General features: G+C 44.9%; 2 protein-coding genes across 6 annotated transcripts in view; one reads left to right on the top strand and one right to left on the bottom strand.

Annotated features, from left to right (window-relative positions):
• The window catches only part of LOC127580504 (uncharacterized), a 37,629-nt gene extending 36,948 nt beyond the window's left edge, over positions 1-681 (bottom strand). The window contains exon 1 of the transcript XR_007957828.1: positions 591-681. The gene's annotated coding sequence lies outside the window, so the exon portion shown is untranslated. The remainder of the gene's footprint in view (positions 1-590) is intronic.
• A 111-nt stretch (positions 682-792) lies between these two features.
• The window catches only part of LOC127580465 (interferon regulatory factor 6-like), a 49,478-nt gene continuing 32,096 nt past the window's right edge, over positions 793-18,174 (top strand). The window contains exon 1 of one of the 5 annotated variants that reach the window (XM_052033974.1): positions 793-929. The gene's annotated coding sequence lies outside the window, so the exon portion shown is untranslated. Of the gene's footprint in view, positions 930-15,375; positions 15,927-16,069; positions 16,216-18,174 lie in introns of those variants that run through there. The other 4 variants (XM_052033978.1, XM_052033973.1, XM_052033975.1 and 1 more) reach the window with 4 other exon arrangements.

Here is an 18,174-nt window from a genome sequence, read left to right as displayed (position 1 = left end):
TTATGATATATAATAAAAATGTCACTTGCATTCTTCAAAAAGATTTGGCAATCAGTCCAAACACATCTCCATTCTCGTTGCAAAAATCTTTTCCAAAGTCATATTTTTAAAATCAGTGTAAGGAACATTATTGGATCTCAAGTTACTGTAAATTGAAGATTAACTTAACAATGCAGTGTTAAAATTTTTGTAAAAATCTCTGAAGTCAAGGACACCAGGTTTAAAACCTCCAGCAAAAGCAAATGAGGCCTCGGTTTTTTTGCTTCCAGTTCTGGCAATAAGGGAAATCAACTAAAAAAAGGTAATTTAATCCAAAATACGTTCATGGATGAAACTTCCCAGCTCTTGACACTTAATTGAAAATCAAATAAAACCCTGCAGATGCTGGAAATGTGAACCAACAGCAAATGTTGGAAACACTCAGCAGGTCAGGCAGCATCTGTGGAACTGAATCTTTCCACCTTGTTTATTCGTTACACCCCAACACCGAGAAAACGTTGGATGAAAGATGATAAACATCAAAACACGACGTCTTTCTGTCACAAATTACTTACAACTATAAAAACAATGAAAGAATTCGACAACTTTACATTAATTTGCTTTGCGAAGAACTTCATCCAACGCCCTTTCCGCCCGTTGCTCTGGAAGACGCGCACGAGCATCCAAGCAGCCGTCATGTCTGGTCCAGCCAATCGGCTCCTTCCCTTGAGCCCACGGGGAGCTGTGATAGCCAATCAGGACTCTCGAAGCCCATGAGGAGTTGGTTTTCTTTGAGATGTTGGTCCAGTTTTAGCGGCAGAATGATCAGTGGGTTAATACAAGTATGTTTAAAGGTTGTTAAGCAAAAGTCACCGTAGGGACGTCCGTTATGGAGTGGGTGCCTCGTTGGGATTGATCCTTTCTGCATTAAGGTTTGCTGTTGCACCGCTGTAAGTAACAATGTGTAATTAGGAGTTCAATAGCATCCCTGATGTAGTAATCGCCTGAAAGTGCTTCAGGGGAGCGATTACGAACGTTATTTAATGTTGAGTCGCACAGGTGATAAAGGATTGCTGACCTTCGCCAGTCGAAGAGCAGGCCTCAAGGGGCGTTTTTAAACTGGAATAATAGAGTGGAGGGGTTCCAGGGGGCATCTCAGATGTTATGGCTGAGACAGGCGAGGGCGCGACCAATAATGGTGCAGTAATTAAAAGTGAATGGGCAAAAGGCCAGAATCAGACGAGAAATAAGAACTGGATTTATTATGGGGTTAGACGAGGTCACGGAGGAGCAACAATCGAAGGATTTTAAAACCAGGAATGAACACGTTAGGTGTAAGAACAATTGTCAAACGCAGGAGGGGTAAATGAGTGAACCGGGATCTGGTGCAAGTCAGGACAAAAATGGAGCGTTTTGGGCGAGTTCAAGTTTATAAGGGGTTGACGGTGTGAGACTGGGCACGTGACTGTTGGAACAGAAAAATTCGGAGGTACAAAGCCCACCGCAAATACATAATTGCGCTGTAGATTACTTCAGTGTTGTAATATGAAGAGGAGAAAGTCATACTGTAATGATCCAGTCTCTGTTCCTGATCTTTAACTTATCTTTAACACTACAAAACTCTGTTTAAATGCCTTGCAAACACCACGGCACTTTTGCACAATCGGGTGCAGGTTGTGCAAAATTCATTCCGATGCAAGAAGACAATGTACTTTGATTTCAGCACTGTAGGTGCAATCAATCAGGTGCTTCAACTGAACTTTTTGAGTACGAAAGATGTGTACTTTTTGCACCCGTGTTAGACTATTAATTGGATATTGATTGACAATTGTCCAGGCAAATTGTAACTACTAACCTAAAGATTACATAAATTGTGGATTAAATTTCTCATGGGCGCTTTTAGTAAGGCAGGTGGAACAGCATATTTTAAAATTGACTATTATTCTTATTTTGTGTTTCTTTCTGTTCAAATTCAGTCAGGGCATTGAGTACAAAATTTGGGAGGTCATGGTGCACTTGTACAAGATGTTGGTGAGGCTGTATTTGGAATATTGTGTTTAGGTTTGGTCGCTCTGCTATAGAAAAGATGCCAATAAACTGGAAGGAATGCAGAAAAGGTTTACAAGGATGTTGCCAGGACTTGAGGGATTGAGTTATAAAAAGAGGTTGCGCAGGCTAGGACTTGGAGCCTGCTTCACTGGAGCATAGCAGAATGAGGGGTGATCTTATAGAGGTGTATAAGATCATGAAGGGCATAGTTAAGGCAAATGCACATAGTTTTTTCCCCTGGGGTTGGGGAATCAAGAACTAGAGGGCATAGGTTTAAGGTGAGAGGGGAGAGATTTAATAGCAACCTCGGGCAATGTGCCAGAGAAAGTGCTTAAGGCAGGTACGTTAACAACATTTAAAAGGCACTCGGACAGATACATGGATAGGATATGTTTAGAGGGATATGGGCCAAACGTGGGCAAATGCAACTAGCTTACATGAACGTCTTGGTTGGCATGGACCAGTTGGGCTGAAGGGCCTGTTTCCATGCTGTATGACTCCATAATGGTAACATAGGATATTTTAAGTCCACTAGTGAACAGACAGGTCCTTGTTTCATTCTCAGTTGAAAACAGTACTTCACAGGAATATCACCCTAGATTTTTGTATTCATTTCTCCATAGAATTTGAACCTACAGCTTCCTAGCTTAGAGATGTGCAGGCCAGTGTATGAACCACTGGTAAGATTAAATGTAAGAGTCTATTTGAAAAGATTAGGTGCATATTTTGTTTTTTTTTTAAATGTAAATTGTGTCAGAGCAGAAACAACTTTAAAATTGTAAAATCTTGGTGAAGAATGACTCATGTCTACAGTAGTTTTCTTAGAAAATGATGAAGTACTTGGTTCTTTTTTTTTAAAAAAAGAATATAAATCTCTTGAGTGTAAAATAACACTGGGCAGATTCCCTTTGCATTGTGTAGAAAAACACCTCTTCAGAAAAATTAAGTATAATGAAAGCTCTGAGTTTGGATTGAGGTAGATTGGGCAGTACCCATTGACCTGGTGTAGCATCTCATCCAGTTTAACTACATGCCAATAGCATGCCCAATACTACTATATGCAGGGTAATGTTTAGGTTGGATCAGAGCCAGAATGGCCATGGTTGGGTTGGGCAGGGCATGAGCCAGACTCCCAGTTTTATACCTGAATAAGACTTTCCCTCCAATGTGTAACACTGCATTAAGATGGAAAAGATTTTGCCAGGAATGGAGCTTGAACACAGAATCTTCCAATTCAGTAAGAGAGCTACCACCTAGCCAAGAATCTACTGGTTAACATCAACATAGTCCCAAATGCAAATTTTTAACTAAATCATTATTTCATACCAAGCACCTAACAACTGCATTCTTTTGCTACTGTCCTATATTTTAAACATGAAAGTAAGAGTCAGACTGGAAGAGGATATTTAATGTGAAATTCCTCTTAACAGTACCTCTTAAATTTGTATTCCTGCAATTTCATGAACAGAAAGTAGTGCTCAGTGCCCACTGTTACTATTTATAGTATCACTATGAAGAACCTCATGGCATCATCTGTGCGAGTTCTATTCAAGTCATCTCCTGCAGGCTAGCTCTAATCATACATTTAACCCAGTGACAAGAAATATGTGCCAAAATCTTCCCTCATAACATTAATGCCATTTGTTTCGTTATCTATGTTTCATTGGGTGGGGTGTATCATTACTAGGTAAGGGAATTCAATTAAAATTATTGGCTTACTTTAAATCCTCAGTTCAGCATTGCACAGTTAGAAGCAAAATAAACCTACATCTACTCTGTCCCAACAATAGTGCCGAAGGAATAGGGTTGCTTTTGAATGTTTTTTTTGTCAATGTTTTCTATTTTCCGTTAGTTATCCCTGTGGTCTGTTAGTTTATACAATGGTTCATGAGCTACCTTAGAACTACATTATTGGAATTGTATTTTGTACAGACTGCAGTATCTGTGTTAGTGTTTTGAAGTACTATCCAATTAAAATATATTGAACAGAACAATGGACAAAATACTGATCCCTGGTTATTCTCCAGCATAGACTTGATGGGCTGGTAGCTGCCTTCTGTGCCATAGCATTTCTAAGAATCTATGGTATCTCTGTCTAGTCATATGAACTACTGCTTAGCCAATTTCATATTCTTGCAGCCTTTATCCATTAAATCTTAAGAGTTTAATTTTTGCTAGTGATAACCCACATGCATAATATCAAATGCATTATCTTTTTCAATGTGTTGTTTCCTAAAGAACACAATTGTTTGTCATTTGGTGTTCCATATAAAATTCCTGGGGCTAGATTAGTTGTTTGAAACCTTTATTTCCCCTTTAGGTCCTGAGAAAGTACGTCATCAAGTGCAGATATTTTGAATCTGATTACGACTATGTTTGTAAAGCAATTTTCAAATCCAGAGGAATGTTATCCTGTCCTCCAAACACTTGTATAGATGTTTATTATCAAGGATAGAACTTACTTCTGATCTTGTAACAGATGGTGCAGAAAGATTTTTCTGAAAAAATATAATAATCCATTATGTAATGATATACCTAACTAAGCAGTTGGGCAATCAGAATGAGACTTCACCTAAGTTTTGGGTTTAATGGCTATACACATTCCAATAATAGAACTTTCCTGACTTTAGTTCTGTTGATTTTTGTTATTGCTCAATTAGCAAAATAGAAAAAATACCCTGTATACAATTCCCCCAGATGAGTCACTGGGCACTGATTGGAGGCCTGGCCGATTTACTTGTGCCCCTCATAAACAAGCAAACCAACTGGCCACTGGGGGCCAATTGCAATATTGTAATTATGGCCTCACCTTAGATAAATTTTAAAATATTGCACTTATTTAGAACCCTTTCTATCCTCAGATATTCCAAAGCATTTTATAGTCAATTAATTACTTTTGAAGTAGATTTCCTGTTCTAATGCAGGAAACACAGCTAATTAACATACAGCATGTGCCAAAAAACAAAATGAAATAGATTAAGAGTTTCTGGATTTGGTGGTGGTGAAAATGTTGGGTCCAGGGCAAGACTGAGGACCTTTCTGCTCCTCATTCAAATAATACCATTTGATTTTTTTTACATTCACCTAAAGGACATGGTGTGGCGACTCACCGTCTAGTCGGGCGAACCGGCTCGGCAGTCGGGTCGCGCGGTGTCGGAGCGACGAGGCCCAAGATGGCGGCGGGCCTCGTCTTTCCGAGCGACGGGGAGAACCCGCGCGCGGGAAAGTCCTGATGACGTAGGACTTACGTCATTGCCGGTTTTTTTGGGCGGGAGTTTTTCTCCCTTAAAGGGCCCGCACAAGGCGGGAAATTAAACCAGTTCTGTTTGGCAATCCTCCGAGTAGAGTCTTGTTTTATTCCGCGGTAGCAACCGCTACATTGGTGACCCCGACGGTCCAAACAGCTTTTGGACCCGCGAAATGGACGACAGCGCAGCAGCCAACACAGTGGCCCTCAAGCTGCCCACCTTTTGGACACTTCGGCCCAGCGTCTGGTTTGACCAGGCTGAAGCGCAATTCCACCTTCGGCAGATCACCTCCGACTCCACGAAGTACTACCATGTGGTTAGCTCTCTGGACCAGGAGACAGCCGCCCAGGTTGGAGACTTCATCCAGTCGCCTCCGGAGGAAGATAAGTACCCGGCTTTCAAAGATCTTTTGATCCGGACCTTCGGCCTCTCCCGTCGTGAGCGCGCCGCCCGCCTGCTTCATCTAGATGGCCTGGGGGACAGATCCCCATCCGCCCTAATGAATGAGATGCTGGCATTGGCCGAGGGACACAAGCCATGCCTGATGTTCGAACAGGCCTTCCTCGAACAGCTCCCCGATGACATCCACTTGTTGTTAGCTGATGCCGACTTCAGCAACCCCCGTGAGGTGGCCGCCCGGGCAGATGTCCTGTGGAGGGCCAAGCGCGACAGTGGTTCGTCCGTCAGTCAAATCACCAGGCCGCGAGCCCAACGCCTGCCTCGCCCGGCCCCAGCAACCGAGCAGCCACGCCCCAGGAACGCAGACGACGACACGGGTGACCAGCTGTGCTTCTACCATCAGAGGTGGGGTGCGGAGGCCCGTCGATGCCGCCCACCCTGCAAGTCAGGGAAACGCCAGGGCCAGCCGCCGCTGATGGCTACGGCGGCTGGCCGCCGACAGAACCTCCTCTTCGTTCAGGACAAGAAATCTGGACGGCATTTCCTCGTTGATACTGGAGCAGAGGTCAGTATTTTGCCCCCGACAGGCCGCGACACTCGTGACAGGCCACCAGGTCCTCTACTCAATGCCGCCAACGGTACAACGATACGGTCTTTCGGCACCCGTACGCTTCAATTACACTTTGGCGGCAGCCGTTTTACCTGGACCTTTACCCTTGCCACCGTCGCCCGACCACTCCTAGGCGCCGATTTCCTTCGGGCCCACAACCTGTTAGTCGACCTGCGAAGGAAGCGGTTAGTCCACTCTAGCACTCTCCGGACCTATCCCCTGGGAGAAATCAGCCCACCAGCCCCGCACCTGGACTCCATTACCCTTTCTGGCACGATTTCGCCAAGCTCCTAGCCGAATTCCCATCGATTTTGGCACCTTCGTTTACAAATTCTCGGCCCACACATGGGGTACGACACCACATCATTACCACAGGGCCACCCCTTCATGCCCGAGCACGACGATTACCTCCAGACAAGCTCCGCCTGGCAAAGGAAGAGTTCCGTCACATGGAGGAGCTGGGGATTGTTCGCAGGTCAGACAGCCCCTGGGCCTCCCCCCTGCACATGGTCCCCAAAGCCACCGGAGGGTGGAGGCCCTGCGGCGACTACCGCAGGCTGAATGACGCCACCACCCCGGACCGCTATCCCATCCCTCACATCCAGGACTTCGCAGAGAACTTACACGGGGCCCGCATCTTTTCCAAAGTGGACCTCGTTAGGGGATACCACCAAATCCCGGTCCATCCGGATGACGTCCCCAAAACTGCGATTATCACCCCATTCGGCCTGTTCGAATTCCTTCGGATGCCGTTCGGCCTTAAGAACGCCGCGCAGACCTTCCAGCGGCTGATGGACGCGGTAGGTCGAGACCTGGACTTCGTGTTCATTTACTTGGACGACATACTGATCGCCAGCCGTAACCGCCAGGAACACCTTTCCCACCTCCGCCAGCTGTATTCCCGCCTCCGCGATTTCGGCCTCACGATTAACCCGTCCAAGTGCCAATTCGGACTTGACTCTATCGATTTCCTCGGCCACAAAATCACCAGCGACGGGGCAACACCCCTACCCGCCAAGGTGGATGCTATCCGCCATTTTGCCCGCCCCGACACAGTCAAAGGCCTACAGGAATTCCTTGGGATGGTCAACTTTTACCATCGTTTCATCCCTGCAGCAGCCCGTATCATGTGCCCTCTGTTCTCGCTGCTGGCTGGTAAGGGCAAGGACATCACCTGGACTGATGAGGCTGCGGCTGCTTTCGTTAAGGCCAAAGACGCCCTGGCAGACGCCACGATGCTGGTACACCCTAGGACTGACGTCCCGACTGCCCTCACGGTAGACGCGTCCAACACCGCGGTGGGTGGGGTACTGGAACAGCTACTCCAAGGCCGCTGGCAACCCTTGGCATTTTTCAGCAAACACCTTAGACCGCCCGAACTGAAGTACAGCGCTTTTGATCGGGAACTTCTAGCGCTGTATCTGGCGGTCCGGCATTTCCGATACTTTCTAGAAGGCAGGCCTTTCACCGCTTTCACCGATCATAAGCCTCTGTCCTTTGCCTTCTCCAAAGTCTCCGATCCCTGGTCAGCTCGTCAGCAGAGACATTTATCCTACATTTCCGAGTTCACAACTGACATCCAACATGTCTCCGGAAAGGATAATGTCGTTGCTGATGCACTTTCCAGACCAACCATCCACAACCTATCCTTGGGTGTCGACTACACGGCCCTGGCGGACGCACAGCAGGCCGACGACGAAATGCCCAGCTACAGAACCGCAGTCTCGGGTCTGCAGCTCCGAGATTTCTTGGTTGGTCCAGGTCAGCGGACCCTACTTTGCGACGTTGCGACTGGTCAGCCCCGCCCTATTGTCCCTGCAGCCTGGCGGAGACGCGTTTTTGACTCGGTACATGGGTTGGCGCACCCATCCATCAGATCTACTGTCCGACTGGTCGCCAGCAAGTTTGTCTGGCATGGCCTGCGCAAACAGGTCAGTGAGTGGGCCAGGACTTGTCTGCACTGCCAGACGTCAAAAATCCAGTGACACACCAAGGTCCCACCACAGCAGTTCGAGCCTACCCGTAGGAGGTTCGACCACATACACGTCGACCTCGTGGGCCCTCTGCCGGTTTCAAGAGGAGCCCGGTACCTCCTTACCATCGTGGACCGGTTCATGAGGTGGCCTGAGGCAACCCCCCTGACTGACATCACAACTGATTCCTGCGCCCGAGCGCTGCTCACAACTTGGGTCTCACGTTTTGGCGTTCCGGCCCACATCACTTCAGACAGAGGCACCCAATTCACTTCCAGTCTCTGGGCTGCATTAGCGAACCTGCTAGGGACGCAGCTGCACACCACCACGGCCTACCATCCTCAATCAAACGGGTTGGTGGAACGTTTTCACCGCCATCTAAAATCGGCCTTGATGGCCCGCCTGAAGGGTCCTAACTGGGTTGACGAGCTGCCTTGGGTCCTGCTCGGCATACGCACTGCCCCCAAAGACGACCTCCGCACTTCGTCAGCTGAGCTTGTATACGGGGCGCCACTAGTTGTCCCCGGGGATTTCATACCTGCCCTTCAGGACCAAGGGGAACAACCCCCAGCAGTTCTACAAAGACTGCGCGAGAAGCTCGGCGCCTTGGCCCCGATTCCCACCTCATGGCACGGTCAAGCCCCATCCTGCCAGCCCAAGGAACTACGGGACTGTAAGTTTGTTTTCGTTCGCAGGGGCACACCTCGGGCGCCATTGCAACGACCATATGAGGGACCGTTCCGAGTCATACGGAATAACGGATCCACTTTTATTTTGGACATTGGAGGCAGGGAACAGGTTTTCACGGCGGACCGCCTCAAACCGGCCCATTTGGATCTGCAACAGCCTGTCGAGGTGGCCACGCCACGACGCAGAGGCCGCCCCCCTAAGCGGCAGCTGGCACAGCCCACGGACCTTGGGGACTGTCTCGCCGGTTCTGGGGGGGGGTTGTGTGGCGACTCACCGTCTAGTCGGGCGAACCGGCTCGGCAGTCGGGTCGCGCGGTGTCGGAGCGACGAGGCCCAAGATGGCGGCGGGCCTCGTCTTTCCGAGCGACGGGGAGAACCCGCGCGCGGGAAAGTCCTGATGACGTAGGACTTACGTCATTGCCGGTTTTTTTGGGCGGGAGTTTTTCTCCCTTAAAGGGCCCGCACAAGGCGGGAAAATAAACCAGTTCTGTTTGGCAATCCTCCGAGTAGAGTCTTGTTTTATTCCGCGGTAGCAACCGCTACAATGGCCTTGTTTTAACACTTCATCCAAAAGACAGCATTTCTTAAAGTGTAATAGTCTGAGTACTGCACTGAAATGCTGGCCTGGATTTTGTTCAAACCTGTGAAGTTGAAACTGGAGGCATAGGTTTAAGGTGAGAGGGGAAACTTTTAAAGGGGTCCTGACAGGCAAGTTTTTCATACAGAGGGTGGTAGGTACATGGAATGAGCTGCCAGAGGAAGTATTAGAGGTGGGTACAATTACAACATTTAAAAGACATTTGAACGGCTACGTGGATAGGAAAGTTAGAGGGATGTGAGCCAAATGCAGGCATACGAGACTAGCTCAGGAAGATGCCTTGGTCAGCATGAACGAGTTGGGCTGAAGGGCCTGTTTCCATGCTGTATAACTCTCTGACTCTAAACAGCACATATCAATGTTTTGTGTGTTGTATCTGATTCTGAACACTCTGGTACTGTTGAAATGTGTCCTTGTCCTTCATCGTACAGAGATAAATGACATTGGTTTGGCAGCTGCTAGCATTGCTGCAAGCTCTGTCGTACATCAACTAGAAAGGTTGCCAATGGAATGCTGCCAGCTGTCATTGCTAAGACACCCATTGAATAACATGTCAGCAGTTAAATGCTGAAAATAACATCCCATTAGTTTAAGAAAATTATGAACTTTAGAAGATGTTTCAGAGGGTTGCCATGAATTCTGAAGCTGCCCATTCAGCTCTCCTTATGTCTGCAGACTGCTCCTTTTAATGAACACAAATGAGTTGTACAGTAAGTGTATTTCAAAGACCATAAAATGGAGCTTTTGCATACAACCTATTTTAGCAAGGGAGGAAATAGCCTTGGGCACTGCTGAATGGGCATTGCATATTTTCATAGCTAAAAATGTGGTGAGTATGACTGAGGCTGTGCCCAAGGTACGGGTGATCATAAGCTCAGGATGGATCAGGAGGCATGGCAAGAGGTTGGGGGAGGGATCTGCAAATGACTTGGTGCTCAATGGAAGTTGTGCAAGGAGGATCAGTGCCGAGGGTGGTTGCAAGTAGGATTGGGCCCTGTGGTCAAGGGCAGCAATCAGATAAGAGGCCAGTGGAAGGATGGGGATAGCTGGATATCAGACCTCTATATGGGGCCTTATGGGATTGCTGGGTAGGAGTCTGAGCTAATCCAAAGTTCGGGGGGAGAAAAGTTGATGGGCATGAAGTTGGGAGATTGGAGGGTTGGACCAGGGCCTCAAGGACCATCAGAAGGTGAAAAGGGGGTAGTTGAGCCTGGGCTTCAGATGCATAACAGTGTGGTGGAGGCAGGATAGTACCATGTTGGAAGAGGAGGGCTCAAAGAATTAAATCTATGTATGGGACGTACCTCACAAGGATCTCAATCCAAGCTGGCACAGTGGCGCAGAAGTTAGCACTTGGTTTACAGTTCCAAAGATCTGGGTTTGATCCTGACCTTTGGTGCTGTTTTCATGGAGTTTTTATGTTCTCTCTGTCACTGGTGGTTTTCTCCAGATTCTTCAGCTTCCTCCTATTTGCCAAAGATGTGTTGGTTGGGAGTTAATTGGCTACTCCAAGTGTAGATTGGCAGCAGGCAAATTGGATAAGGTGATGGGAGTTAATGGGGATCCAAGAGGTAAAATGACATTAGTGCTGATAAGTGCTTGATGGTTGACATGGAAGCAGTGGGTTGCAAGGTCTGTTTCCATGTGGTACATGAAAACAGACCTTGCAATTTCCCCAGTAATGCCCCTAATGTTCACTACATGGGGAACGACATCATTTTGTGACATGGAAATGAAGACAGGCATGCAAGGTTGAATCAATCCAGAACATGCCTAATTTTATTTCCAGAGTGATGTACAACAAACTGAAACTCATTGTCACATATCAGTCTGGGTAAAGTCAATTTTAAATCATGTAACACTGAAAAAAGCATCATGTGGTTAAATTTCTAGCCCTATACCTCCTGGAAAAAAGTTATTTTGCAAAGTTATTCCCTATAATTCTATATACAAGTAGATTTTTAAAAATCCCATAATTTTACAACTTTACATTCTAGGTTTAAAAACTGATAATGATGGAAAAATCCAGCAGTTGCCTTAGTATTTGGGGGGAAGAAACATGTTACTGATTCAGTTGGTCAGCATTCCATCAGAACTTTAGTTTCCAGCATTTCTCGTTGTTTTTTGCTTTTCCAAATGTTGAAGATCCAGTGGAAAAACTAATTCCTGAAGTCTTTGGAGACACAAGAGACTGCAGATGCTGGAAATCCGGAGCAACGTACAAAGGAGCTGGAGGAACTCAGCGGGTTGGGTAGCATCTATGAAGGGAAATGGACAGTTGACGTTTCGGGTTGAGACCCTTCATCAGGACTGGCTATCTCCCCTTTTTCTTTCCGTCCTGATGGTCTCAACCCAAAATGTTGACTCTCTATTTCCCTCCGTAGATGCTGCCTGACCTGCTGAGTTCCTCCAGCTCCTTTGTGTGTTGTTGTTGAAGTCATTCTCTCGCGTCCTCCAAATTAGAACCAGGAACAAGTTCCCTTCTTTTCCTCCTCACCAGTACTGGCTGCCAAGGGAAAGTTCCAATTAAATTAATTAAAAAGCCAAAAAAGTGAAGAAGAAAGAAGAAATGCTTTGTGTTGAGAAGCAGAAAGGACAAAATGAGTGCTGAAAGTCAGATAGTAAGAAATTTGAAGAAGCAAATATAAGAAGGGGAACTTACTCAGGAAGGAGCTCGAAAGTGGAACTTTCATACCAAGCACACCAGTGGTTGCAAAAAGGTAACAGAGCAAAAAGTAACTAATAACAAAGTTTGAAACAAAATACAGCAGTTTTATTTCCTCTTCTGATCATTTCAGGTCTCCCTATTACAAACATGATATAGAAGCAAGGGAGAAGGTGCAAAGAAACTTTCTGGAATGATATCCAAAGAGATTACACTCAGTGTAAGGAAAGAAAAATCTCAGATTTGTTTCTTTTTAACTCATTCCTGCTGGTCATTATTCTCTCCTATTTCCTCTGATAAACATGCCTTGTTAAGACCATTTTAGAGGACAGTTAAGCATCAGCTACATTATTCTGACTTTGGAGTCGCACAAAAACTAGATTGAATAAGACTTCTTTCCCTGATGGACAATAAATGAACTACTGGGTTTTAACCACAGTCCAGTAGTTTCATGGCTGCCATTCTGAGCCAATTCCCAGCTGCCAAGATAGAATTCAAATCCTGGTGTTAGGATCATTAGTACAGGCCATTGAATGCTTTCTCATAATCCCAGAACCTCCCAAAGCAAAATACTGCCAAGGTAGTATTTGAAATGGAGTCATTGTTAAAAGATAGCAGTCAATTTGTGCGCAGCGAAGTAATAATAGTCAATAATCAATTTTACTAATAAAATTGAGAGATAACTATTGGCCAGGATACTGGGGTTAACTCACCTGCTTTTCTTTTTTAACAAAAAAAGTATTATGTGCTCTTTAATATCCACCTGAGAAGATGAAGAAGGGCTTGGATTAAGATCCCATGTGAAAGATGATCAAGCAGTTTTTTAATCAACACATCACTGACAAGCCTAGCATTTATCGCTAATTGCCCTTGAGGAGTTGATGAGCTGCCACTAAATCAGTGGAGATACTCCCACAATGCCATTGGAGGGGGATTTCCAGGATTTAGACTTGGTTATGATGAAGAACCGGCAATATATTTCCAAGTCAGGATTGTATGTGACTTGGGGAGTCTGCACATGGAGTGTTCCCATGCACCTGATGCCTTTGTCCTCCTTCATGGTAGAGTATCTGAAATACATTTTGTAGATTGTACATGCTGCAGCTACTGTGCAGTGGTGGTGAAGGGAGTGAATGTTTAGAATGGGGAAATGGGATGCTGATCAAATAGGCTCTCTTAATCTGAATTTCTTTGTAATCACACTGGAACATGAAACCATACTTGTCTGATTCAGTCGAGAGTCCAACTGACCAACAGGTGATACCTAGGAAAGACTGAACAGGCTGGTTCTCTCTTCTTTAGCAGGCTATTCCCTAGCCTTCCCTATTCTAAAGGTCTTTACCCAAAGAGTGATTAGAATGTAGAACTCATTAGCCATAAATTGAAATAAATGGCATTCAACATCTAAGGGGAAATGGAGAGGCCCAAGATGGAGAAAGTAATAAATGGATATCTTGATATATTTAGAAGAATAGGAGAAGGTTCATGGACCAATTGTGTTCTTATGCTGGAAATTCTTAGATCACAGATTGATTACAGCACCAAAGGAATCCATTTGGCCTCCTGAGACTGCACTGAGTGTATGTCAGCAATCAAGCTTGTCACACTCCTTGCCTTCTCCCTCACTGCCCTGATTTGTTTCTTTTTTTTTCCTTTTAGTTACTTATCCAGCTTTCCTTTGAATACCACAGTTGATTCTGTTCCACTACACTGTCTTATGGTGCATTTCAGAGACTAACTACTCACCATATTTTTTTTTCCCTTTTCACTTTTGGTTCTTTTGCAAATCACCTTCATGTCTATGTCCCACAGCTCTTGACTCCACCATCAATGGGAACAGTTTTGTCCCATCTACTTTGTCTACACCCTTAAGGATTTTAAATATCTGTCAGTTCTCCTTATAATCTCCACTGCTCCAAGGAGAATACCCTCAGCATCCCCAGTCTATACACCTAATTAAAAGGGAGTGGTTGGTTCTTAACTGTGCCATACAAGTAAGAAAGATCTTGGGTTTAATCTATGTGTTTAGGACTGGCATTCCCAACTGGTCACTGGTTAATCAAGAATGGCAAGTCAACACAACAAATATGGAGAAAGGGTTGGAAGAAAATATCTCAATGTAACACAACTGCAATTTGTCGCCTTATCCTGATATACCACACTTGCAAGTTTCATTCCTTCCAAGGGTCTACATTGCAGGTGTTACTGGATTAATATCACCAAGTTAAAATAAATCAGTGGTAGAGAATGGTATAGTGCCAACACAATTATATGTAGAATAAAGCTCCTTTCATTTTTTCCCAATGTCATATTAAGAACATATTCCCATCCAAGTCGTTCTAAGGTTACAGTAACCGAGATGTCAGGTGTACTGTCCTCAACACCATCTGTCTTAAATTATCTGTTTAGTCTCATGGGCTTGAAGGACTGGTTAAATAACATCATAGAATTATTGGGTCAAATGGCCTTCTGTGTTACAAGGTTCTATGATAACTCAAGTGGATGTCAAAGATTCAGAAGATTGGGCTCGTTTGTCCTGGCTCGCATTTCTCACAAAATTAACACCACCAAAAAAGACAGGTGGACAAAAATCCACGAGTTTAATCTTTGAATCTACTTAATGACCGCGGATCTACAGAACAGAAAATTTCAAAGACCCCAGCCTTCTGATTGTAGGAATGACAGTACTATTCTGTGCCTTAAACAGCCAGCCCTTGCCCTGAGATGCTACGTGCTACTACACATTTTGGCCGGAGGAGAGTCTCCTGCCATATTCCCTGTAATGTGTTACAAAAGAGATGTTCTTTCAGCACCTTCTAAACTCGGGAAAATATGGTTTGTGGAACTTTACCACATAGGGAGTGATTGCCGCATTTACCAACTTAATCGGCCCATAATGTTTTATTAAGTAATGATAGGTTTAATCGCGTATTTATTTTTTCACCGGACCTCGGTGCATGTGACAATAAAAAACAATTTAATTTTAGAAATATTTTCGGTCGAGGTATTGCACACCTCGGGCTGAGACTGCGTATGTGCGTTGTAACTTTATCGATGGTCCTTTCTCTCTCTCGCAGCCTTTCCTCATCTGAAAGCATTCTCCGTTTCCAAGTTGTATTTCAGGTGGATTATTGACGTCTTCCTTTAACTAAACTGCTGTTGGGGGAAAAGTATCCCCACTCCCTTTCCCAGGGCTGCAGGGCTTCAGGATTCTACCTCCGACTCCGTCGTTTCTCCCAGATTATGTCTCACCTGAGTTGGAAGAGCCCTGGTTCGGGAACCCGGAAGGGTGGGGACTGCAAGGAACAGCTGTAAAGTCGGCGTCATTTTACGGTCAGATTGTTATAGCTCAGCTTGAAACTCAGGAAGTGAGGTTGGATCTCTCACATCCTCTATCTGGGAGCTCAAAAAGGAATAAAATACACTTTCGTTCTGACTCTCACCAGTCGGTCACGAGCCCAACAAGTCAGAGAACAGAGCAGACTTGGTGGGAAAGGAACGGCTCATCTTTGCAACAAAATAAAAACACGGAGAAAAATCCAGGTGAGAAGGGAGAAAACCCTGGTCGCGAAGAAAACCCGACGCTGGAGCAGGGATCGGAATCGATCAAATCAATGTCCTTGTGATCAGTTTGTCAATTTCCGGTCCTCAGTCGGGATTTGCGGAAAGAAAATTTATAACACAACTTTTTAACTACGTTGGAAGTTAGACTGCAAGTGAGTTGTTTTTCAACTAAAGTCAACAGCGTCCGTGTTTCAATTTTCTATGATTCCAAGTGCGTTGCAGGTAGTTGCATCACTGTGTATGGTGACAGCACCTGTCACGTGTTTACGGTATTTGCCAATGTTACGAACTGTCAGTTTATTTTTATGGGCGGATTAACGTGATTTGAATTCGTATTTTAAACGTATCATTTGCAAATTTGAATGATCTGTCATTTTGATATTCGTGGTCCTGATCTTCACACTTCTCCTGAGACAGCCAAACGCTGCTGGTACTCTGCAGGTGATGGAGAATTTTATCTTTGATGTTTACCTTCAATAAGAGATGTTTCCTGAAATATAGGACGTTGGTGTAATTGTGGACTTTTACGTTTGGAGGGTGTTGATGAACAGCAGGCGTAGGTTGGACTTCTGTTTTTGCAGATGCCCCTGGTCTCTTATGCTTCAGTGAATGATTCAATGATGATTTATAGCTCTTAGTGTGTGCACACGAAAGCACCATCTGCACAGTGCAGCTCCAGAGCTGAAGTTGGGTTTGCAGTGAAAGCAGTGTAGGTTGTACAGATTCCCATACATTAGATTCACTTCAGCAGGAAGCTTTTTGGAGGTAAGATGCAGAATTGCATGAAGGAAAATTTGAGAAAAGTGTTGGGATGGTAATGAAGCCTTGCTTGACACCAGTGCATAGAATTTTGGTATATCATGGACCCGTTTGTTAAGATCACTCTTGCGTGCCACCAGGAACCAGACATGAGGTGGAGACAAATTTCAGCAGCCTGTCAGACTTGAAAAGGATGCTCCCTAGTTCCTCCTTGATTGACAGGGTCAAAGCTTTCATGAAATGAAAAAAGACCATGAAGAGTGTTTGATGGTCTTCCTGCATTTCCCTTGAAATTAATAAGCGGTGAAGATCATGCACGTTGTGCCTGCAGTCGGACAGAATCCACACTGAGGCTCAAGGAGTGAATCTTTGGCCATTGGGAGCAGACAGTTGAAGAGGAGCAATTGGTGATGGCTTTGGCAGACAGCAGGGAGATCCCTCTATAGTTATCACATCAGATTTGTTTCCTTTCTCAAAGAGAATCCTGATTATAGCATCTTTGAAGTCCCCTGCAATTTCCTTCGGTTCCCAAATGTGGGACATAAGTTGTGATTTTTTTTTTTGACTGAAATTCCTAGAATTTCTGCAGGGTTAGCATCTACCCCTGAAGCCCTGTTTGGCATGTGGCTTTTTTGACTTCTTGTTGGTCAGGTGTTGCAGTGGCGTTGTATTGGATTGTTTGCTATGGATGGATTCAAAGACACAGATCTAGGTGTGCAAGTAAAGGCACTGAAGGCCAACAGGCAGATGAAGCAAGCAACTAAGAGAGCAAATGGAATGTTGGCCTATTCCTTGTGTCCTTATATTACTGTTTGTGGAAGCTTGCTGTGTCCAAATTGGCTGCGTGCTTCAATAGTGTTTCACTGGCTGTAAAGTGCTCTGGTACATCGTGAAGTCAGGGAAGAAAGTAACAACGAAGGTCAATGAGGGTGTTTTTGCAGTCTGTATGAAAATTAGGAAAGCTTTTGATAAATTCTATATGGCAGTTTGGTTCAAAAAGTAAAATCCTACGGGATCCAAACTGGATCAAAAATCGGCTTCATGGCAGAAAGCAAAGAGTAAATGGTTAACAGGTGTTTTTGTTACTGGAAGTACTGATTCCACAGGGCTCAATACTTTGTCCCTTCCCTTTTGTAATACGTGGTAACAAGTTAGACTTAAATGTAGAGGGTATGATAAAGAAGTTTGCACATGAAATTTAAAAAATGGTCATGTGGTTGATGGTGAGGAGCAAATCTTTAGATTGAAGGATTGATCAGTTGCATAGAAAAGTGACAAATGGAATTTAATCCAGAGAAATACAAAGTAATGCATTGGAGAGTAATACAAGATAAGGGAATATATAACATATGGGCTGATATTAAGAGGTTTAAAGGAACAGTGGGACCTTACATCTAATAGAACATGCCGATAATTTGCCTAAAAAGATAGGATGCTTTCCTTTGTTAGCCAAGGCACAGGATACAAGAGTAGGGAAGTTATGCCAGAAGTATATATAACACAACAGTATGAGCACAGTGTACAGTTCCAGCCACCAATTACAGAAAAGTGTGTTTGCACTGGAGGATATGCAGAGGAATTTTACAAGGAAATTGCCAAGACTGGGACATTTTATTATAAGGGTAAAACTGGATGGGCAGG

This window comes from Pristis pectinata, chromosome 19, assembly GCF_009764475.1.
Source record: "Pristis pectinata isolate sPriPec2 chromosome 19, sPriPec2.1.pri, whole genome shotgun sequence".
NCBI lineage: Eukaryota > Metazoa > Chordata > Chondrichthyes > Rhinopristiformes > Pristidae > Pristis > Pristis pectinata.
This window is presented reverse-complemented; position numbering and strand designations above follow the sequence as displayed.